Source organism: Elephas maximus, chromosome 2 (genome assembly GCF_024166365.1).
Source record: "Elephas maximus indicus isolate mEleMax1 chromosome 2, mEleMax1 primary haplotype, whole genome shotgun sequence".
In the NCBI taxonomy this organism is placed as follows: domain Eukaryota; kingdom Metazoa; phylum Chordata; class Mammalia; order Proboscidea; family Elephantidae; genus Elephas; species Elephas maximus.
Genome location: NC_064820.1, coordinates 177,948,938 through 177,974,713, shown reverse-complemented (window position 1 = coordinate 177,974,713; position 25,776 = coordinate 177,948,938).

Below are 25,776 nucleotides of genomic sequence, written 5' to 3'. Positions count from 1 at the left end.
TCTGATGTGGTCATCCTCCATTTTTGCATTAAGCTAATTTTGCGTAACAACCTGGTCTTTGGAGGTAAGTGAGGAGAGGACGTATAAGGTTCTGTAGGAGGGAAGGTAAGACCTATTCTTTTTTTTCATATTCCCTAATTTCCTAAGTCAAAAGATAAGTGTACCTTTGAAATAAACAGACTTGTATCTCAGCTACTTAAACTTTTTTAGTTTTTTTACTTATTATGTAAAACTAGGCAAGTCACTTAACTTCCCTCAGTTTTAGTTTTTTGGGGGGATGTTTTTATATAAAAGAGTTTAAAAGCACTCAGCATAATACCTGCCACAATAAAAGATAGCTCTCACTAAATACAGTACCTAAATATGTTAGCCTGAAAACAGATTGACTGAGTTTGTGTTTTCTGCAGCTCTTGTTGACAGTTTTATGTAACTTTGCTTTGTTAGAATTTTGTTTTGGTTTTATATAAACCAAAAACCAAACCCATTGTCATCAGGTTGATTCCAACTCATGGCAACCCCGTATGTTACAGAATAGTACTGCTCCACAGGGTTTTCTTGGTTTTAATCTTTATGGAAGCAAGTCACCAGGCATTTCTTCCACAGCACTGCTGGGCCAGTTCGAACCACCAACTTTTCGATTAATCGTCAAGCACAAGCCATTTGCACCACCCAGGGCCAATAATAATCCATAAGATATACTGTTGTTGTGTGGATTAAGTGAGACAAGCAATACAAAGGGCTTAGCAAAATGCCTGGCCCAGAGCAAACTTCTTCAAAATCCTCCTTTGCCTTCTCATAGGAGGCTAAATTCAGATTAGTGGAAAGAATAGGTTCCATATGGATAGTCTCAGTCTTCCAGGAGAATTTTTGTTTTTCTTTTTAATCGAGTCAACTAAATACTCCTTCATTATCCATTATTATTCTTTTACCACCGTATACTCCTACCCTATCCCTGGACAATTACACTTGATTGTTACAAAACAAACAATAGAGGTGCATCCTGATAAACTAGTTATTATGGAGTACCAGGACTTTTAAATACAGCTAGCTAATGCTCCAGAGAGCCAGTCTTTTTTCATCTGTACTCCAGTGTGACCAAAGGGCAGAAATGGCCTGATTAGGCAACATGGCTCCCCCTACTGGATGAAGGAGATTTGGACCTTCTTTTGGCTCTGTCAAAAGAAAGCAAACCCAAAAAACCCAGTGCCTTCGAAAGAAAAGCTATGCAAATATAAGAACTCTCTCCAGCTGCCCACACTACAGATTCAATTAGAGTGCTATGTAGGGCGTTCTCCTCTAAACAGGACTCTGGCAGCTGAATGCCAGTGAAGCTCAGCCCACATTCATCTTCCTTTTCTCAGAATTCTCATTGTGCTAAGAGCTTAATTATACTCTAAATTTGTATCATTCTGTTTTCTGTTTGCCCAGCCTTCCCAGCAGTCCCTATACATGTCTATATAGGACTTTGTATTTACAAATCACTCCTATGATTATATGTTCCTAGAAGGCAGGAGCCTTAAACTTCACCTTCTCTTGCATCATTTCTCTGTGCCTGCATGGTAGGAGCCAAAAGATGGACTTGGCCATGAAGACAACAAGAGGGAAAGCAGAAATGTTCCCAAAGAGTGTTTAATAAAGGAAAACATGTATTAATTGCCTGCTCGGAGCACTTAAGGTCTTCATGATCCAGTGGGGAGGACAAACAGACACACAAAGCACTCACTCATCTATATCGTGATAAGGCATATCTACGCCTTGGCCATGAGAGAAAGGAGCCACTGTATTAAAAGCACAGAGGAGATTCAGAGACCTGTGAATTTATCCTTTCATTGTTGTCATTGTTAGTTGTCACTGAGTGACCTCCAACTCAGGGCAACCTTATGTATGACAGAACAAAATATTGCCCAGTCCTGGGCCATCTTCATCATTGTTGGCATGTTTGAATCCATTGTTGAGGTTATTATGTTGTCCATCTCATGGAGAGTTTCCTCATTTTGCTGGCCAATGAAAATGATCCTTTCACTAGAATTTGCTATATTTGCAGTTATGTCCTTTTATGAGACCTCCAAAATATGGAAGGTCATTTCGTTTATCTGAAGCTGGGCTCTCCTTTAAAAAAAACGCCCAGTTGTGACTATCTTTTATTTCTCTTTCCCATTCCTTCATGGCTGGGTTGTTTCATCTTACTCCCTTCCTTGTTAATGCCTTCACAGTAGAACTCAAAAGACAGTAAGGTGTCATGGGGCTGCATTTTCCTTTGGCTAGGACAGGGGTTTTGTACTGCTACTCTTGGTTAGTGGGGGAAAAAAGACAAGCTCAAGATCATAGAGCATTCTTTTCTCAGACTTTGAAGAGATATCAGCTCTTCGTGGTCACAGATTCTTAGGAGAACCAAAGAGAACTTAGCAGAATCTCTCAAGTAGCAGGTCTTTGGGGAGAAAATGAGACACACAGTGGAGGTTTCTTTCATTTTAAACTCTGAGCATAAAAACCGAAGCTGAATACAGTCAGTGCCTGCACCTAAAAAAATAGCAAAAAAAAAAAAAATTCCTATAGGAGAAAGTAAGACAGCATCAAATTTCTAATTTGGGAATAGCCAAATTATGGTCCCAATTTGGTTCTTGCCTTATTATCTACCAAGTGGCAGGGGAGTAAACAGACTCCTGTTCTGGCTGGGTGATGTCAGGCCGATTCCTACTCCTAGTAACTCTGTGTGACCAAGTAGAGCTGCCCCATGGGGTTTTCTAGGCTGTAATCTTTATGAGAGTGACTGGCAGGTCTTTCTCCCACAGAGCCACTGGCTGGGTTAGAACTGCCAACTTTTCAGTTAGCAGCCAAGTGCTTAACCGTTGTACCACCAGGGCTCCTTAAACAGACTCTAGAGAGCTATTTTCTCCTCTTCCTATTCAAAGAAAGGGAAAGATATTTAATAGATTGAAACAATATAAAATCTGGAAGCAACTTTTGAGATCATTATTACTGCCTGCACAAGTTTTAAGTGATAAAATCAAATCTCAGACATGCCCAGTCAGTGGCAAAGCTAAGATTCAAACTTAGGACCTTTGACCTCACATCCACTATCCTTTGACATCTAGTACACTGCATGTCTTTGGAGGAATACAGGCAGACCCCAGGTTACCAACATCCAATTTACATACAGCCTGTGGTTATGAACCAACCCCCGTAAAGCAGATTATATTAAAAATTCGAGGTACATGTAAAGGTTCATAATAACAAACGGGCACTACTTTGCAATGTGCATCAAAACATTATTATTATTACTATTATTATTACTGTATTGTTATGTTAAAGACATCTTAGTGTATCCGAAAGTGTTTCTTTAATGTTTTTTATGCATAGAAAGGTACACTGTGTACTAAGACAAACATTTGACTAACTGATGTTAGATATAAGCCTTACCTAAATATTCTGCTTTATGTACAAAATAAACTTAAAGACAGATTTAGGATTGGGACTCGTTCATAATCCAAGCGCTGCCTGTACTCATTACTGGTCCTCATTATTAAAGGAATGTTAAATATTGCCATTAAAAAAAACTACCAGCTTTGTATTATTGGTCCCAGTATTACCTGAATCTTAAATACTGCCCATCATCCAGACACATATTGTCTTGATAACAGAGTTTCAGTTAAGCTTACAAAGTCACTAATTGCAATTAAAGTGTGTGATGGCTGACCATGTTAATATCAGAGAAGCAAGCAAATAGGACACTGAATTTACATTGTAGTAATCAATCCGGGTGTCACATCTCAGCAGGGGGTAAGGTTCTCAAGTCAGCTTCTAAAGCAAACACCACAAATTGCCAGTAATCACCCTTCAACACCTCTCAGAAAGCTCCACATTGTAGATCATACTAACTCATCAACACAGCCTATCCAACACAGATGATAGTTGCTCCAATTTTGGAACAGATTGCTCTTTCTTCAGTTGAGCAGCAGATGAAGTGGTGAGTTGGCTTCCATTCAGGGGCAATGTTGTATGAAAAATATGTATCTTTAAACACTAAACACTCCACACAGTTAGACTCTCGCTCTGTGGGAAACGGGGGAGAACTTAGTACCAGCAGAGAAACAGCACATCACAGCGCCTCTGTCAGGCTGCCTCGGGCATATGCTTGAGTGGCTTGGCAGGTAAGATCACCTGCATTATTTAAATGTTTTCCTTCCTCCTTCTGTCTCCTATCTTTACTGAGCTCCTGGAGTTTGCCAAAATTAAGTTGAAATTAAATGTATGTTGAGACATGATTGAACTTATCTGTGAAATTCAGCCAAGTTGGTTATTATCATAAAAAGTCACCAGGTGGCGTGAACTGTTTGCGCTTGACTACTAAGCTAAAGGTTGGCCATTCAAACCCACCCAGGAGTGCCGCAGAAGAAAGACCTGGCAATCTTCCATAAAGACAACCCTATGATGGAGCATGGTTCTACTCTGTAACATATGTGGTCACTACAAGTCAGAATCAACTTGTCTGTTGATTTTTTTGTTGTTGGGTTTTTTTTTTTTTTTTTTGGTTTGGTTATTATAAATTTCTGACTCAGAATAATGAAGCTACATATACACACAGGTACTTATTGTACTGATCTCACTGCCAGACAGCCTCTGTGCTTGCCTTCCAACCACATTTATCATCATAGCAACCATATGCTGAAAAAACGTTAAAGGCAGTGTATCTGGATGGGAGTCAAGAGAACCACGTTTTAATCCTGGTTTTACAATTAACTGGCTAAGAGATTCTGATGGTTAAGGTTGTGTGCCCACTTGGGTGGGCCATGATTCTCAGTGGTTTGGCAGTTATGATGTAGTTTGGCAGTTATGTAATGATGTAATCAAGTCCATGATGAGATCTGCTATGATCAACCAACCAGTTGAAAGGGAGTTTCCTCAGGGACATGGCCTGCCTTCAGTATATAAATGGATATTCCAGCAAGACTGTCCCTCTGGATCCTGCATGTGGCTTATCATCATCAGACCTCTGGTTCTTGGAAATTGAGCTAGCAGCTTACCTACCAATCTTGAGATTAGTCAGCCTCAGCAGCCCATGAGCCAGTAGCCTGATGTCTGACCTGCCAATCTTGAGGTCAACAGTCCCTGCGGCTATGTGAGTCAGGATAAGTCTCCAGCCTGATGCCTGATCCACAGACTTGGGACTTGCCAGCCTCTACAACTGTTTGAGCTATTTCCTTGAGATAAATATATATATATATTTTTTTATATATATACACACACACACACACACACACACTTCACTGGTTTTGTAAGCCATTTCCTGAGATATATGTCTCTTTCTATGTATATATACGCTTCACTGGATTTGCTTCTCTAGAAAATCTAGCGTAAGACAGAGACCTTGTAAAGTTTATCTAACCTCCAAATCTCAAATCCTTTATCTTCAAAGAGAAGACTAAGACAAGATATCCAAGGTGACTTTCAATTCTAAATTTACGTTAGGAGTTTATGCAGCTAGTTACTGCAAGTGTTGAAACTTCAGCCAGAAATAGAACAAACTGGAAATATGGTGCTCCCTGCTCCCTTCCTTCCTTTCTTTCTTCTTCCCTCCTCTCCTTCTAACCTTTCCCCTTCTTTTACCACCTCTCTTCTTTTCTTTCCTTTCGTCTTTCCTTTCTCAAACCATAACTGAGTGTCGGTTATGTGTTAGGGACTGTGTAGGCCCTGGGAATACAAAGGCAAACCTGAGATTAGACCATACTGCCTCTTGTACCTTGAAAATTCTTTTCCTATCACTTATCTTAAATGCAGCCGAGCAAGTGCAGTCTGATACTATTATCATAGAGTAACTCAGTGTGAAGTTTCTTTGGAAAATCATATCCATTATCTAATTTAGATAAGCAAAAATACTTTTTAGGCTCCAGCAGGAAGTCATACAAATCATTCTAAATTATCAAAAAGGTCCCTGAAGTTGGCTGTGCTTTATTCATTGGTAAAGAAGGAAAAGAGACAAAAAGCTCCAAGCATAAAATTTAGGGTCATTTATAATCTTCTTCCTATTATACACCATTGACCCCCAGCTCCAGGACAGGAAGGCAGTGTGGTTTATGAGAAAAAGCTCAGGTGCTCAGTGAGACAGAACCAGTTCAAGTTATAGCTCCACTATGTACCAGCTGGGTCACCTGAATGTATAACTTCACCTGCAAGTGATGGTATCTACCTTGCAGGACTATGGTAAAGAAGGTGAAGTGCAGGAAAACAGCCTAGAAGAGGGCACTACACATAATAGAAAAAGTAACTATGAGCGTAATTATGAGCATAATTCAAGGGAAAGTGACACACATTCACATAGCACCAGCCATGTGCCAAGATCATATAATTAGGAGGGCCAGGCTGATTTCGAAGTGTACATTGGCTCAAACAAAATGGAAGCTAGTCTCTTACTCATCTAACAGTGCACGTGGATGTTTCTTTGGCAACTAGCTTTCCTCCACGTGGTGATTCAGAAACCCAGGCTCTTTTCCAACATGTGGCTCAGTCACCATCATTGTCACGTGTTTGGCTGACAAAGAGACTGTAACGAAGGCAGCCATGCTTCTGGAAACCCGTGGTCCATAAGAGATACATATCGTTTCTGCCTTCATCCCATTATTGGAAACTATATATTCCACACTTGGGTGTGGTGGCGGGGGGAGATAGTCACTGGCTGACAGTCACTTCCCAGAAATGACTCTATACAACAGAAAGGGAGAAAAATGTTGATTGGTCACTAACTGTCTCTGCTACTGAAACTCTACGTTACCATACCCATTGCCATCACGTGGAATCTAACTCATAGCAACCCTATAGGACAGAGTAGAACTTCCTCATACAGTTTCCAAGGCAGTGGTTAAGAGCTTGGCTGTTAACCAAAAGGTCAGCAATTTGAATCCACCAGCCACTCCCTGGAAACCGTATGAGGCATTTCTGTTCTGTCCCATAGGGTGGCTATGAGTCAGAATCGACTTGATGGCAACGATTTCTTTAGTTAGATGGTTTTTAATCATTACAAAAACAGACTGCCGCATCTTTCTGTTGCGGAGCAGCTGGTGGGTTCAAGCTGCCAGCCTCTTCAATTAGCAGCCAAGCACTTTGAGCACTTCATCACCAGGGCACCTTCTGATTGTGTAAGGCCACCTACATCTACGAGATAGGTGTTATTACCCCTACCTTATTGATTAGGAAATTTCACGTCAATTAAGGTAAAACCCCCAGGTCACAGGGATCCAAGTCCAAGTATCTGACTCCAAGGCAGTGTTCCGAATCCCACCTCATTGCAGTCCTATGGGGTAGATTTCACAGACACATGAAGGGTGGGTGTATTATACCCACCCAGCATTGGCTCAAAGGGTATTAATTTACACACAAAATGCTCATATCTAGCCTTTCTTAGAAAATCAGATCTGGCAACCAGGGATCCCCAATTCAGCCTGAAGATGTGCTCTTGCTCTCCCACTTTCTGGTTTACTTACCATTGTTTCCCCCAACCCCCAATTTTATCACGCCTGGCTTCACTCATGGGGCTCTGGTGGTGCAGTGGTTAAGTAACCGCTAACCAAAGGGTCAGCAGTTCGAATCCACCACTTGCTCCTTGGAAACCCTATGGGGCAATTCTACTCGGTCCTATGGGTGTGAATTGACTCAACACCAACGGGTTTTGATTTGGCTTCACTCATTGACATCATCTAAGACACTTTAAGCACTTGAGCTATCACCTCTGGTACAAGGAATAGCTTTATTATTTTATTTTTTGACAAGGAGAGTCTACATTTTGCTCTAAAAAAAAAGGTTGCTGTCAGGTCAACCCCAACTCATGGTGACCCATGTACGTAAAGTAGAACTGAGCTCCATAGAGTTTTCAGTGGCTAATTTTTTTGGAAGTAGATTTCCAGGCCTTTCTTCTGAGGCATCTCTGGGTGGGCTCAAACCACCAACCTTTGGGTTAGCAGCTCAGTGCATTATCCCTTTGCACCACCTTGTAACTCCACATTTTGCTCTAAAAACTTGTAACGATCATGTGAAGATCAAAGAAGTTAGGTATATATTTCTTTTTGAAACTGTCAGAAAGAGAACTATTTAATACTTTTCGTGGCTTTCCAGATTTTGTGCTTCTCACCCCTGTCTTTCACCTCAGATTATTACTCATTCCTGGCTCACAAATTCATCTAAATACATTTCCCCGCAGCTTGTGGCTGCAGAAAGAACTCTCCTACTCCTCGAGATCGGTTTAGTGTCTCTTTTCTGGGTCCCTTCCCACGTTGCACTTATCTACACTCCTCACTCCACTCCTGACGACAATAGATTTGCTTCTATCACTTCCTTCCATCTAATCAATGCATCAGCTATTTGTCAACAGAGCCCCAGCAAATTTCGACTCCATGTTCCCAAGATTAGAGCTCTGTAAAGAACCTGACAAGCAGAGGACAAAGGACTGGGAGGGAGGATGGATGCTGATTGGCAAACAGAGGAGTAGCATGAGCCACCCATCCACTCCCCCTGTGGGCTTGTTCCCTGACCCTGAAAAATCAGTTCCAGCTTTGCAGTCTGAAACATGGCACCACTGAGGATTGAGGACGGGGATGGTCCAGCCAGGCCAATCTCATTACATTTAATTAAATGTAATTTTAATTTAAAGCCATAAGTCTGACCTAACAACCAGGCTCTGCTTTAACATTACAGTGACTAGCAGCATGGAAGGGATTCACAGCGTTCTCAGGTTCAAAACTCATTTATTATTTGGGTTCCCAAGGGCATGATTTTCTTTCTCTCTCTTTTTTTTTTTTTTTTTGGTAGTTGCCTTACTGTATGCACTTTGTTATTAACTGGACTTTTCATTCAACTTTCTAATTGGCCATTTTTCTGCCCTTACTACCTTAATTCTTCTTCAGCTCTCCCAGCAACCTTTCTAAGAGAGATAAAGGCCAAGAAAACTGTGTTCCCATCTGATGTAGTTACCTAGCTCTGCTGTAGCAAAATATACCACAAGCGGGTAGCTTTAGAGAATAGAATTTATTGTCTCACAGTCTGGAGGTTAGAGTCTGAATTCAGGGTGTCAGCTCTAAGGAAGGACCATATTTGTCTTTTTCAGCTTCTAGTAACTGCTAGCAATCCTTGGTGTTCCTGGGCTCACAGATGAATCTGCACGTAGCATCTGTCTTCCCTCTGTGTGTGTCTGTGCCTAGTCTCCTTTTTATAAAATACCACTGAGAAGGGATTCAGTTTAAGACCTCCCCTACTCTGGTATGGTCTCATTAACATAACGAAAAAAATGTCCTCTATCCAAACAGGGTCATGTTTACAAGTACAGGGATAGGACTTCAACATAACTTTTTGGGAGACATAATTCAATCCATAACACCATCATTCCATACCATGTGTCCTGAAATGAGTCCCATGAAATATCAGTCCAACAAGAGGCTCCTAAAAAGAAGTTTCCATACTCACGTAAATTTTGCCAATGCTGCCTACTGCGTGGAAAGCCTGGTAGCATAGTGGTTAAGAGCTACAGCTGCTAACCAAAAAGGTCGGCAGTTCAAATCCCCCAGGCGCTCCTTGGAAACCCTGTGGGGCAGTCCTACTCTGCCCTACAGGGTTGCTATGGGTCAGAATCAACTCATTGGCAATGGGTACCTACTACGTGGTCCTCTAACATATTTACAACACAAGTTAGCAAATCAAAAGCTCAAAAAAAAAAAAAAAAAAACCTTTTGTTTACAAAGCAGAAAGTATTTAGATGTAACCTATATTCCCCATACTTATTCTACTACGGAGCCCTAGTGGAGTGGTTAAGAACTTGGCTGCTAACCAAAAGGTCAGCAGTTTGAATCCACCAGCCGCTCCTTGGATACCATATAAGGCAGTTCTGCTACGTCCTGTAGAGTCGCTATGAGTCAGAATCAACTCTACGGCAACGAGTTTGGTTTTTTTAATTTTTTTGGTATTCTACTATAGGATCCCACCCAGCCCTCTTTTATCATGAAACACCTAGTCATGTCTGTTGAAATTAGTGTTCCATGGTTCACATTTTGGGAAATATTTTCGCAGTTATCAAGAGGTACTTTATTAGAGGTAGATGCATGTAGTTACTCAACCGTAACTACATGCGTGTTAGATCCCTTCCTGTATCTACAGTATTCACCATGTAACTTTTCAGTTCTTCCCATAAAAGATGAGTTTGGGCTTGACCACATAACTTGCTTTAGCCAATGGTATGTTAGACACAGCACAAGCAAGGGCATAAAATGTGCTTGTGCCATTGAGTGTGTCATCTTGTATTTCTGCCTTTATCATGAGAAGAACATGTCCCAGCCCACCCACTGGTCCCAGATGGAAGACGAGAGATACATAGAGTAAGGCAGCCCCCAGCCAACCCACAGACCTGAGACCTGAAGCCGGGCTTCCCCTGCTGACCAGCAAAGCATGATCAAGAAATCAATGTTTATTTTATATGCCTCTGAGATGTTGGGGCTGTTTGTTATGCAGCTATAGTTGACTAACATGCCATGTTAGGTTCTGTTCTAGAAAATGTGGACTACATACAAGAAGAAAAAAAAATTACCCCTGCCCTGATGACCTTATTGTAGGGGAGAGCAGAAACAAGAAGTTATAATTCATGGCAATTAAAATAAGGGTGCCAAAAGAAGTACCAATAATATGTTGTGGGAACATGAAAGTAAAACTGATGCTATCGAGAAGTTCATCAACAAGAAGGTTGAATTCTGTTTGATTCCTTTCTATATTTCTTTTTTTTGGGGGGGGTGGGGGGAAGCTTAAAGGATTAAAATGATTACACTAGAAGAAGAATCAAGAGGGAGAACATTCCAGGCTAATAGAACAGCATGCAAGAAAAGAAGGAGTATAAAAATCTGTCCCTTCAGGGTGGTCATATACCCTTGTATATGCGTATTGGTGTGCCCTTTTTTGCAACAGAGAAAACTAGATAGTTACCCAAGATCACATAACTAGTAAGCGACAGAACTGGGCTCTAGAGCCTAAGCCTCCTAACTCTAGTTCTAGACCCCAGGTCCATACGAGTTTATGTAGCCTTTATGCAATAGAAAAGCGAAATGGAAAATTGACTCACTGTTGTACCTGGAAGTAGCCGAAAGACACAGGAGTCGACCAATAAAGTATGTATGTCAGGCTGCCAATAACAAAAACAACAACCACCATAATAAGAACAAAAACAGCAATTGCCATGATAGCTGATATTTATTGCACACTTACTATGTGCCAAACACTGTGCTTAGCACTTTTTTTGTTATCTGTTTTTCATAATAATAACCCCATGAGTAAGGTACTATTATTAAAAGCAACATGAAATAAATAAGGCACAGAGAAGTTATGCAATTTGCCTCTAGTGCAGTGGGTTTCTTTTACATGGACTTTCTGGCCCTAGGTTTGTAATTCCTCCTAAATGATTGGTCAGGCGACAGTCTTGCCAGAGTTTAATGGGTTTACTATCCCAAAAGCAGCTTGCAGGGGATTGGTTGGTTTACTATCCTCATAAGCGGCTCGCAAGGATTGGTCAGTTTATGACCCATTCTGTAATTACCATGAGAAGAACATACTGAGATTGGTTGGGGAGCCCTGCCCATAACTGACCTTTACCCAGATTGGTTAGGGAGCCCACCTTATAACTGACGAGTACATATAAAAACCCTGGTGCCTGAGAAGAGGGATCCCGGTCAAGAGGAGAGTTGCCCAAAGTCGCCCTGAGGAACACCAGTGCCGGTAAGGAGCTTCTCTGAAGCTTCCCTGGTTGACCAAGGGAGAGATGCATTCCTGCTTCGGAAGCTTTCCCAGACCTTGCCCGTATACATTTTTCCTGAGTTGTATTCTGAGTTTCCTGAGGTTTACCCTGAGTTGCATCTCAAATTGTATCCTGTTACTTCTGCATTGTTACTCTAATAAACAATATAACCATGAATATACCATATTTTTATGCAAATAGTGTGCACGCTATACAAATTTTGCAAACCACAACCCCCCTCGCATCAGTCTTCTGTGTATACTACGCACTTTATATGTGAAAAATACAGTAGTCTGAGTATTTGTGAGTTCTGTGTGACCATTGCAGCAAATTACTGAACCCAGCAGAGAAATAGAGAGTGAAATAATGGAGAAGTGGGAAGGTGGAGGTATATTTGACTTCCGCCTCATAGGAACCATCCTTATGCTGATTCTGGTTCATGATGTTATCCTTACATTGCCCAAGGTCACGTAGTAACTGAGGGAGTTAGGGGACAAAACCATGCTTATCTGTCACTAGAACCTAAGCTCTATCTATCCCTAGAACCTAAGCTCTAATCACTGTGTTCAACTTCAGTAGTAAATTAAAATCTCCCAGAGGCTTTTAAAATACACTGATGCCCAGGTCCTATGCCACACTAATTAAATTAGCACCTTTGCCAACAATGTCCCAGGCATCAGACCATCTTACAAGCTCCATGGGTGGCTCTTTGTACAGCCAGGGTTAAGAACCGCTGCTCTACTGTCACCTAGGTATCAACGGTAGAGCAAGGCCAGAGTCAGAGGCAGGTGCAAGCCTGCCATGAGACTTTGAAGAGGATTCAGAGTGTTTAGAAAGAGGAAAAAAAAAAAAAACCAGAACCACCAATCAATCAGACAGAAGCCAAACAGGGTAAAACTGGCTTAATGTGTTCACACACTTATAAATCAATTGAGTACACCTTGGAATTAACTCACTGTTAAAAGCAATGTTTTAAATGAAGAAAGATTTCCAGAATAGTCCTTTAGGACATAAATGACCCATATTATGAGCAATCTACAGTAGCAATATTATTAGATTACAACTGAGCTTTTCGGAGTAAAAGAAAGAAGAGATGGCAGATTCCCCCATCATTCCTGAACAGACTGTTACCAAAATTTTGAAATTGTCCAGGTTAAATTTTGTCATCTTTTCAACACACTTTCTAAATTGTCTTACATTTCTTTCCCCTGGTGCCTAAGGCCTGCATGTTTTCCTTAACTTCCCCCCTATAATGGAGTCACACAATTTTTAAGACAACTTGACATGTGATATAAAAAACAGTCACCACTGAGTTGACTCCAACTCATGGTGACACCATGTTTGCCACAGTAGAACTGTGCTCTATATGATTTTTAATGGTTGATTTTTTTTTTTTTTTAATTAGATTGTCATGCCTTTCTTCCAAGGTACCTCTGGGTAGACTCAAACCTCCAACCTTTCAGTTAGCAGTACAGCATGTTAACTGTATGCACCACTCTAAATGACATAGTTCACCTGAGCAACACTTGCTGTCATGTAAAACTCCCCACTGAGGCTGCACACAGGCTCAGCATCCTTCTGTCCAATGGCTGAGAAGCAGATACCACTGGTGCTTGGGGGGAAATGGGCTTGTCTCGTAGGCCTGACAGCCAAATACAGCAGTAGTGAGTCAATGGAGCAGCTCCAATGCACTAGCAGAGGTTCAGTCAGGGCAGGAAGCACAGCTGCTGGACGCAAATGCTTCTCCTGTTGCCTCCACTGGTTTAGTTGGTCCTTAGATCTTTCTCTGTCAATTACACAGTATGTACTTTTCAGTTCCACCCACCAAGCCAGACCTCACATTTGGCTATTTCCTTGTCCACTCAATTTTCATGAAGACCTCACTGGCTACAGGTCCAGGAGCACATGATAGAAAACCAAGTCCACCATACATATTCTTTGCTTACTGGGTGTCCACATCCAAGTCATGTCGCTTTTGGACCTGTTCAAAAGTCTATGACTTATGCAAGACCAAACAACCAAACCCATTGCTTTGGGGTCAATCCCAATTCGTGCTGATTCCAAATGTTATGGAGTAGAACTGCTCCATAGAATTTTCTTGGCGGTAATCTTCACAGAAACAAATCACCAGACCTTTTTCCATCAATGTCCTAGGGTGAGTTCAAATCGCCAACCTTTAGGTTAATAAAAAAAAAAAAATAGTTGAGAGTAAACTGTTTGTTCCATCCAGGAGCCTTGTGGCTTATGCAAGGTAACTGGTATTTCTCCTTTTGTCAGATGATAAAATTGAATCCTAAGATATAAAGAGCATTAACCAAACCAAAATCAAACCTGTTGCTGTCAAGTCAATTCCAACTCATAGTGACCTTATAGGACAGAGTAGAACTGCCCCCATAGAGTTTCCAAAGAGTGGCTGGTGGATTCGAACTGCTGACCTTTTGATTAGCATCCAAATGCTTAACCACTGCACCACCAGGACCCCACAAAGAGCATTAGGATGCTAAAATATTACAGTTGGATGAGAAATTATCTTAGCTCACATAATTCATGTCAGGGCTAAAACCATTTATTCAATCAACAAACATTTTCGGAACACTTACCTTGTGCTAGATATCAGGCTAGGACCTGGAGCAGGGAGATACATAAAACATAGTTGATGCCCTAAAGTTGTCGGTAATCTAGAAGGGCTATCAGCAAACTATGACTGGTGGACCAAATTGAGCCCAGTGACTGTTATGGTATATTCATTTGTGTTGAAACACCCCCATGCCCATTCATTTACGTATTGTCTGTGGCTACTTTTACATCACAATGGCAAAGTTGAAGAGTTGTCACAGACTGTGTAGTAAAAAACTATTTACTATCTGGGCCTTTACAGAAAAGCTTTGTCAACGCCTGATTTAGTAGAAGGATGTCTAAATGAAATCAAGTGTTGCAGGTAATATTATAGAATTCTGTGTGGGGTATACAGGCTGGGCTGTAATGGGGGGGGGGGCGGGTAACTTTGCAGAAAAGATGAGATCTTGAAAGGAGCCCAGACAGAGAGACAGGGTATGAGAATGATAGGCAGAGGCAACAGTGAGCAAAATAATGGAGATAAGAAACAGCAAGGCTCCTAAGGGAACCACAAATCATTCAGCACATATGGATGGCACTTAGGATACGGAGAGTGGGGTTAAGGAAGGGAGGGAGAAAAGTCAGCGGAGAGTGGTGGTCGGGGGCCGCCTGTGTGCAAAGCTAGACTCACTGACCTGGGCCCAGAAAACTTTGAGACTTTTGTGGGACAGATGCAGGGTATACTAAAAACCAAATCCTGCCTTTCTCTTCCAGGCTGTGCAAGCCCCTACAGGCATTTAGAGTTCAGTAATCATTATGCCATTAAATTATAACCTGAGGCATAATTTTGACTAAATAAATTGAAACTCTTTCATAGAATTCAAGATACTATTTCCCCTTATAATAGTTCATGACAACTAGAGTATTAGCTAAGAAGGAGAATTACAGGGTTTTTTTTATTGCATCAGGAGACCTGGCTTAATCTGGAGGAGCTGAGAAGGTTTTCCCAAGGAGTGTTATTGAAGACAAGACTGAGAGCACAGTAGACATTTGCCAGGTAAAGAGTCAGGGAGTAACATGAGAACTGTCAACATTTCAAAATCTTCAAAGCCCAATATTCCAAAATGGTACTTCACACCCTGGGAGGGTCACTGGGTTAAAATCTCATTGGGGCCACGTGGAAAATGGAGATAATAATGGTACCCATTTCATAGGACTGCTCTGAGGACAGAAGAGAGGACTGTATGGAAGGTGCTTAACGTAAGGTCTGCACACAGCCAGTGTGCAAGAAATGCTAGTTCTCACTCTCAGGACCTGTCTTTTCTTTCCTGTTATTTAATAATGGTGGGCCTATCTTGTATCTCTTATACCCATCTCAGAGTCTAGGTGTACAAAATTTTGGTCCGTAAATTGTTGTGGAATTTCAATTCATGGAGTATTTTTGGTGGATCAGTGAATGTCAGCATCAGAATAAGTTGGAGTCAATGGAACTCCATCTTCCACCAAGGGCAAGAATCCCTGTTTCTGAATCCCTAATTGGTGGTCTTCTGATTCCCACTTGAATCAGACCGGTTTCTTGACCACTTGTTCCTGAATGGGCAGCTCTGATGGCAGGAAAATTCTTCTCCCTATGGAGCTCAAAACAACTTTCTTGAAATAGCTACCCATTGAACTTCACCTATCCTCTGGGTCACAAAGAACATGGTTTCTGTCCCTTCTGCATGACAACCCATCAAAGGTCCTGACAGCAGCTTTTCCATACAGAGCCCAGTCCCCAGGTTGGGGTCCCTCTACTTCACTGCACTGTCTCATCTCTGACCTTCATTGATTTAAAAGACAAAGATCCTTACAACAAAGTTCACATCTCATCCATCTCTGTATCCAAGAGCCCAGCACAATATCTCTTACATAGTAGGCACTCAGTAAACATTTGTTGACAAATAAATGAAAGAATGCCTGTTCTAAAGCATATTATTCTTTAAAAAGTAACAAGACTTTTCAGCCACTTTTATTTCACACTCTAGTATACATAAGAAAACATCATGGGAAACTTAATAAAGATGCAGATTTCTGTACTACACCTTCAGAAATTCTGATTCCATCAAACTAGGATCTCCCTAGGAATTTTCATTTTTATCAAGCATTTTGGATGTATCTGGATCAGGTGATCTGCTGGCCACACTTGGAGAAACAATGCTTTACGCACTCCAGAAGTCAAACCAAACAACTTTTATTAAATTTGATACTTGGAAGTAGCAAACACATTTCAGTTATTTCTACCTAGAACAATTTTCATTTTCTCTATTATTATTTTTTTTTTTCTCCTTGAAACTTTTTTTTCTCATTACCCAGCCATAGCTCCCCTCCTAAGCTGCAAGGTAAGTATGCTCCATCTATTACATTCTTTTCAGGCCTCCTAAGGAGATAATTAGGCATTGCAATTGATTGCAATTTACTAATCAGAGCAGGATGTTGTAGAGTTTGGGGGAAAAAAAAACACAGTGCTGAAGTCTAGTATAAATGTAAGGCAAGTGCACCCAGCGACAAGGAACAAGACAAAAATAACCACCAAATCATAGGATGTGTTAAGCTGGTTCCCTATTTTACACTGTGGTGCCCTGATCTATAAAAGGGGGATATTAAAACCTGCCTGGTCTAACACCCCAGCCAAGTATGAGTTTCCTTCTACAAATACGTGTTTATCTATGTGCTAGGCAGTGTCCTTGGTACTAAGCATACATCAGAGAATAAGACCAAATCCCTACCCTTTGGGAAGACAGATCATAAACATGGAAACACACACATTTATACTGTATTACACTATAAAGCAAATAAGTACACCTGGGTGAGGGAACAGACAGTAAGGGAGGAAGGGGTACTACTGAGATCTCCTATTACATAAGAAGGTCAGAGAAAGACTCTCCAAGAAAGCGATATTTGAGCAGAAACCTTTGATGTGGAAAAACATGTCAGAAAGAGTGAATGGCAATGCAAAAGGCCTACGTGGGAGCCAGGGGGTGAGGAGTGAACTTTACTGGTTAAAAGGACCAGGAGGAAGGCCTGTGTGACCGAGGCAGAGCAAGCGAAGGGAAGAGTGGTGGAGCCAAATAAGACCACACAGGTGGAAGCATTTTGAAAAGTAGCCTAGGATATTAAGCTTGCAAGAACCTCAGCAATTATCTACTCTAGCTCATTCATTGAACAGGTGGAAAAATACAAGCCCGGAGAAGTTAGCAGAGGGGTCATAGGTAGGAGACTGAAACCAGGTCCTGTGATATGTGACAGTGCCTGTTGTCATCTTCCTTGGTTTTCTTCTGGCTCTTCCTCTATTGTTCTTTTTCATTCCTCTAGTTTCCTACTCTTCTTCCAAAAAGCCCTGATGGCACAATGGTTAAGTGCTGGTTTGCTAACCAAAAGGTTGGCAGTTTGAACTCACCAGTGGCTTTGCAGGACATAAGACCTGAGTATCTGCTCCCATAAAGATTGCAGCCTAGAAAAGTCTATGGGGCAGTTTTATTCTGTCATAAAGGATTGCTATGAGTTGAAATTAACAGCACGCAACAGCCGTCCTCCTGGTTCCCTTCCTTTTCTTCTCCTTTCTATTCTCGCCTCTTCTTACTGATGCCCTCTTTCTTTGTCTTCATGATATCAATCTTTTCTAACTCCATAGCTTGTGGTCAGAGCAGAGTTACATCAAAGCAATGAGATTTATCCCTATATGAAAGCAGTTTCGACCACCAAGTCTGTGCTACTCAGCAGCATCATCAGATGCTTTTAATCTTGACATCTGAGTACCTAGAAATATCACTCCCCTAGTTCCCTTTCTACTACCCTCCTAAAAAGTTCCTTGTTATTTTGGCTGAAAATCCTGTTTCCTGGTATCTGGTGCACAAGGCATCTCTATGACTACAGAGAGTATATATCTGCACTACAAGCCCCCATATTTCATACAGAAACTGCAAAGGAAGACCAAAGTATAGCAAAATCCAAACAGAACATTTTAATATAGTGGAAAAGACATTAAGTACCAGTCACCACCATGATGAATAGAGGGTGACTAAAAACTTGAGGGAAACCACAGGAAATAGCTACCTCTTCAAAAGACATCTGCTTCTAGCTTATCCCATTTCTGGGGAGAAATATCTTTTTTTCATTCCAGAGTCTTGTGAGAGAGGCTAAAGGATGGTGGTGTTTTGAGTTTTGATATCAGTGACCCAAGCTGACCCAAAATTCAAACATCTGAATTCTAAAGTGCAAATGCAGAAGCAATGAAAGGTGAATTCCTCACATACTCTCCTCAGCCCACATCCCCAAGTGAGTCTGAAAACAAATTCCTCACCATTATATTCCAATTTCATGTTTCTAACCACATAGTTACAGAATGCAGTGCTAGCATCTGTGTAAATTGATTTTTCTTTTCCTGTAGAAAGAAGCCTTTGCTGTCACAACAGAGTATATTCCTTAAGAAGAAAGTAGAGGGGATTACTGGAAGTGCTTTTATCCTGCTAAACAGCCAACATCAGTCTCCACGCAGTTTCTCATCTCCTCTAAGTCAGTCTGCAGTGGCTAAAAACACATAATGGAGTCTCTAAAAAGTAAAACCCAGAGTCTACTTATACAGCTAATCAAACTGGGCCTCAGTTTACTCATCTGTAAAATGAAGGAGTTGAAAAAATGATGTTTAGATCCATCCTATTCCTTCTAGGTTCTCAAAACCTCACATTACGAATAATGCTGCACTGGAAATAGAGTAAGTCCCAGGCTTCTATCTCCTCTTACTTCCTACTACTAATCAAAGAAAAGTATATTTCTAGTTTTGTTTTGTGTATTTAGATCTTGATATTATTAAAATAACATATTATAATGAAATTTCAGAAGGAAGAAGGGAGAGACTAAAATTTAGTTAAGGAGCACTGTGGGATGGATGCTGGACAGTATCTTGTGATGGTTTTGGACTTTGATTTTAGAGTTTGGTTACTTTGATAAATTGTGGTTAAATGTGTAATATAAGTTGATTTATAAAATGTCTATGTTTAGATAAAGGACCACAAAATGGCAGAGAAGAGTTTTGGCAAATCCTTTCCCAAAAGGCAATGTTAAAACTGGACAAAATTGGCAAAAAAAAAAGGACCACTATAAAAAAAAAAAAATTTTAAGACCACTATAGGACTTTGTAAATGGACCAAATGTAAGCAATAAATTGAAAAGTGTACAAAATGAACTACTAAACAACTATAAGCACAGAGGGAGTCAGTGTGTTTTTAGCCCCAGACAGCTCCCATTACCCCCATTTCACCTCTGTGGCATGGTAATTATAACAGGACTGGGCAGGATGTGAGAACAGTTGACTCTACTATTGTAGAGACCTGGTTTGATTTGAAGTGGAATTGGCAAAATCCAATCACCAGAGAGCATTGAATGTGAGGCCTTGCACAGGCAGAAAGTAATATCTGTGGCATATTTGAAAACTGCCTAAATTCAAAGGCCATCATAAAAAGTGGAAGTATCAAGGTGTTGAAGCACAACCTATGATGAATCTTTCACTGACCTTGTAGCTATGCTGACCTAGGACCAATCCCAAAAAAACCAGGCTTAAAAGTTAAATGATAATAAACTCAGCAGAGATGTCAGTGGTCACACACTAAAGGAGTGATAGACTCTATCAAATTGGTCCATCCAGGTCACTAAACAAATAAACAAGTAATAAAAAAAAAAAAAAATAACAGCAATAACATCTCCCTGGAAGTGGAGAAATCAGAATTCAGAGTGCTATAATATATCATCTAAAATGCTCAGTTTTCAAAAAAAACATGAAAAATGCAAAGAAATAAGAATATAAACAACACACAGATAAAAATCATTAATATGTTTTAATAGTTTAGGTATGATGTATCTAGATGTGAATCTTTATCTGACAGGACCTAGATCTTGGCTTTAGCAGGCCATGTTTAAAAAATTAAAGGACATTTAACAAAGAATATCAGTAAATAAAAAAATATAAAACAGAATCAAATGGAAATTCTGGAGTTGAAAGCACAGTAGATGAAATTTTAAAAATGTTGTTGTTTTGATCATTCGTTTATTTGTTTAGCCATCTGGATGGGCTAATTCTATAGTCCGTCTCACCTGTAGTGTGTGACCACTGATATCTCTACTGAGAGTTTATTATTATTATAGAAGATTTGAGCTAGCAGAAGAATCAGAAAACTTGAAAATAGATCAATAAAGATTAACTGATCTGCAAAACAGAGGAAAAACTAAGTGTCTCAGAGACCTGTGAAACAAAATCAAGAATAGCAACATATGTATAATGGGAGTCCCAGAAGATACATCATACCTAAACTATTAAATTCCTAAGACAAAGAGAAAATCTTGAAAGAAAGCACAATAAGAGTAACAGTTTAGTTCTCATCAGGAACAACAGAAGCTGTAAGGCAGTAGGGTAACATATTCGCCATGCTGAAAAATGAATATTGACCAATAATTCTATATCCACCAAAACTGTCCTTCAAAACCAAAAGTGAAATAAAGACTTTCCTAGATAAACAAAGATGGGAACTATTTATTCCAGTGAACCTGCCTTAAAACACTTCCCAACAGAAATCCTTAGGCTGAAAGGACATGACACCCTATGGTAATTCAAACCTACAGAAAGAAAGAACACTTCTAAAGATAATTACATAGGTAAGTATAACAGAGAATATAAACACATTTTTGCCATTTCTTCTCGTGTTGTTAGTTGCCATAGAATCTTTTCTTTCTTAACTGGTTTAAAGGACAACTCCATTTTAGATATAACATAAACATATGAAAATCAGTTGGATTCCTATATATTAATAAAGCCAAACCAAAAAACCAAACCCAGTGCTGTCGAGTCGATCCCGGCTCATAGCAACCCTATAGGACAGAGTAGAACTGCCCCATAGAGTTTCCAAGGAGTGCCTGGCAGATTTGAACTGCCTACCCTTTGGTTAGCAGCCATAGCACTTAACCATTATGCCACCAGGGTTTCCATACATTAATAAAGAGAATGACAAAAAGGAAATCAGAAAAATAATACCATTTATAATAAAAGGAATGAATATAATTGGAGAAGTGAAAGACCTATATAAAGAAAACTATAAAACAGTACTGTAAGAAACTAAAAGAGAACTACATAAATGGAAAAACATACCATGCTCATGGATAGATAGACTCAACATTGTGAAAATGCCAATTCTACCCAAAGAAATCTACAAATACAATGCAATCTTGATCCAAATACCAACAGCATTCTTAAGAGATGGAAAAACTAATCATGAACTTTATATGGAAAGTAAAGAGGCCCCATATAAGTAAAGTACTATTGAAGAAAATGAAAAAAATAGGAGGACTCACACTACCTGACCTCAGAACCTACTATACAGCTACAGTAGTCAAAACAGCCTGGTACTGGTACAATGACAGATACATTGATCAATAGATTAGAATTGAAGACCCAGATGTAAATCCATCCACCTGTGATCACCTAACCTTTGACAAGGGAACAAAGTCAATCAAATGTGGAAAAGAGAGTCTTTTTAATAAATAATGCTGGCAAAACTGGATGGCCATCTTCAAAAAAAATGAAACAGCACCCATAATTCACAAGATACACAGAAACTAATTCAAAATGGATCAAAGACCTAAATATAAAACCAAAAACTATAAAGATCATAGAAGAAAAAATAGAATTAACGCTAGAGGCCCTAATGCACAGCATTAACAGGATGGAATTCATAACTAACAACACACAAACTCCAGAAAATAAGCTAGATAATTGGGATCTTCTGAAAATTAAACACTTATGCTTACTGAAAGACTTCACCAAAAGAGTAAAAAGACAACCTACAAACTGGGAAAAAATTTTTGGTTATGACAAATCTGCCAAAGATCTAATCTCTAAAATCTACAGGAAAATCCAACACTCTACAACAAAAAGACAATAATCCAATTAAAAAATGGGCAAAGGATATGACTAGACACTTCACCAAAGAAGACATTCAAGCATCTAACAGACACATGAGGAAATGCTCGTGATCACCAGCCATTAGAGAAATGCAAACCAAAACCACAATGAGATATTATCTCACCCCAACATTACTGGCAGAAATTAAAAAAAAAAAAAAACAGAAAATAACAAATGTTGTAGAGGCTTCGAGGAGATTGGAACTCTTAAGCACTGCTGATGGGAATAAAAAATGGTACAACTGCTTTTGAAAATGATATAATGCTTCCTTAAAAAGCTAGAAATAGAAATATGATCCAGCGATCCCACTCCTAGGAATATATCCTAGAGAAATAACAGCCATCACTGGAATAGACATGCACACCCATGTTCATTGCAGCATTGTTCACAATAACAAAAAGATGGAAACAACTTAGAAGCGTATCAACAGATGAATGGATCAACAAACTGTGGTACATACAGACAATGGAAAGATTAGACAGGCCCATAAAACAAAACGAGACTAAATGGGCACACAAACCCAAGGGCAAGGACAAGAAGTCAGGACAGGACAGGAAAGCTGGTAATAGGGAACCAAGGTCTAGAAGGGGAGAGTGTTGATATGTTGTGGGGCTGGCAACCAATGTCACAAAACAATACTTGTACTAATTGTTTAATGAGAAGCTAGTTTGTTCCATAAACTTTTGCCTAAGGTAAAATCAAAAAAAAAAAGGACAACTGCATTTAAATTTTTTTTAATTGTGTTACTGAACTTATTAGATATAAATAAGTAATATGTATTATAGTAAACATATTCCGACTCGACGGCACTGGGTTTTTTTATTATAGTAAAAGTCCAAAAGAGAAAAAGAGAATGAACTATATTGGGCCAAAGTTTGTATATGTTACTGGATTTGTTTGTAAAAATCTGAAGTATGATAAATTAAGATCTATATTGTAATTCAAAGAGCAATCACTAGTAAAACACTTTTAAAAATAAATATTTAAAATATCAACAAAGGAATTGAAATAGTACAAAAAATCTGTTTAACGCAAAATTATCAGCAAAGAAGGACCATAGGAACAAGAAAAAAAACACATAAGAAACAATTAGCAAAATGGGAGAAAGAAACCCAACCATATAAAAAGCTCAAGGTAAATGGATTAAACACTCAAAATAAAAGGCAAAAGTTATCAGACTGAATTAAAAAATCAGCACCCAAAAATATGCTGCCTGTCTTTGAGATATAAAGACACAAATAAGTTGAAAGTAAAAGGTAGAAAGATATACTGTGAAAACTATAATAATAAGAAAGATGGAGAAGCTATACTATTATCAGACAGAACAGACTTTAAGAAATGAAACTTTATTAGAGACAAAGATGGATACTTTATGGTGATAAAAGAATCAATTAATCATGAAGGTATAAACCTAACAAACCTGTATGCACATAACAATGAAGCCCCCAAATACATGAAACACAAACTGACCAAACCAAAAAGAAACCTGAGGTTGGATTTGCTCCCAGGTCAACAATGGACAACTGAACAATAACTGTAGAGTTTAATACCCTTTTCTCAATAATTGATATAGAAACTAAACAAAGCATCTGCAACAACGTAGAAGACTTAAACAACATAATCAACCAACATGACCTAACTGACATCTATGAAACAATCCATCCAATAACAGAAAAATGTTCCTTCTTCTCAAGTGTGCATGGATCATTCTTCAATATAGACCATATGCTAGGCCATAAAACAGTATCAATACATTTTAAAATGTTGATATCATACAAATTATGTTCTCACAATGGAATTAAATTAGAAATAAACAACAAAAGGAAAATGGGAAATTCATAAATATTTTTAAAAGTAACGACCGGTTGGTTGGAAGGCATGGGGAGTCCCCCATCCTCTCTAAACTGAGACTCTAGTCTTGTGATCATCATGAGCTTGCTGGAGCCACGACATGTTTCCTGCAGTGACACCTTCAGCTCACGCACCGCTGATGGGTCCTGCACCTTTTCCCATTTGTATAGTGCTTCTGGGGCTTGACTCCTAGTTTGCTCCTTAAGGCCAAGTGGCCAAAGGCACTGAATGTTTTCTTATCTTCATGCATGTCACCTGGGACAAAGACAGTGAAGGGCTGAGTGTAACAGCTGCTGACAATGAAGTTTTCAAAGGGGTGGGAGCCGTAAAAGAAAGTGGCAAAAGGTTTGTGGGGAGGTTCCCCTGAATGGTGTGGTGAAAGAAGCTACTGGAGTCCCCTGAAATACTTTTGCTCTTTGTGACTAGAGTGGTAGACAAGGTAGGGGCAGTGTGGCTCATTCTGGCTTTAACCCAGTATCTTTATTCTGCCAGTATCTTTATTCTGCCAGTATCTTTATTCTGCCCTAGCTACTGAATTATGGTCCTAGAAAGAAATATTAGTTCTAATAATTGAGCTTTGCTCATTTCTTATCTGTATAACCCCCTTGTAAAAAAAAAAAAAACCTGTAGCTCAGTTTAAATAACTGAGAGGCTCTTGTCTTCTGAGTCGGGGAACTTTCCTTGGTTCCCCATCTTGTATTCCAGATCTTCCTATCTGTCTTGCCCAACAAATAGACTGTGATCTCTATGAGGGCAAGAATATCATCTATTTAATTCTCCATTATATCACCAGCCCCAGAAACAGAGCTTGGTTCAGAGTAAATGCTCAAAGCTCAGAACCTCTACCTGAATTGGTCGACTTCATTCCACCCTCCTATCTGTGGGTCAAATGAGGACACCTAGGTCAGTAAACCCCACTGTCAGGTATACCTGTTTCAATAAAAATGAAACAATGAAAGGAGAGTGTCTCTCACTGGGTTTTTGGCGTAAGACTGATAGCAAGTGTTCACATTTTCAATTTCTTTTTATATAGACATTGCTGCTCTTCGGAGGATTGGGTGCTTGCATCTTGAAACAACACTCAGTCTCTCTGGAATTAAATTTCATGACAGCTTTGCAGCAACTGTCATGGTAGAAATAGGATGCCCAATTTTTAGGGGTTATGGTGTGTACCATCTCAACTCTCTGAGGCTGAAAATGCCCTGACTCCTTGCATCCTCCAAGAGCTGTAACTTTATTACACAGCGATTACTGTCATTCATGAGAAGGTGGGGAGGGATTTGCGATGGATGGGATCAGAGCTCCCTCTCATTATACACTCAGCCACTCAGAAGGATTCTGATTTGTGGCTTTCACTTTGCATTTAGCTGCTTCTGCTCAGGTCAAAGGGATTAAAATTAGGGGCCTAAGGGAGGAATCAAAATATTCACGTATTTTTGTTTGTTTCAGTGTAACTCCTGACCTCTTGTGATGACAGCTTAGAGTCATAGAAACAAAGTTCAGACTCTGGGACCTGGCTTGTCATAACACCCTGGCTTGTCATTATTTGCCATATGACCTTCATCAAGTTACTTCATGTCTCACAGTTACCATTGCTTCAGCCGTAAAATGGAAACAATATCAA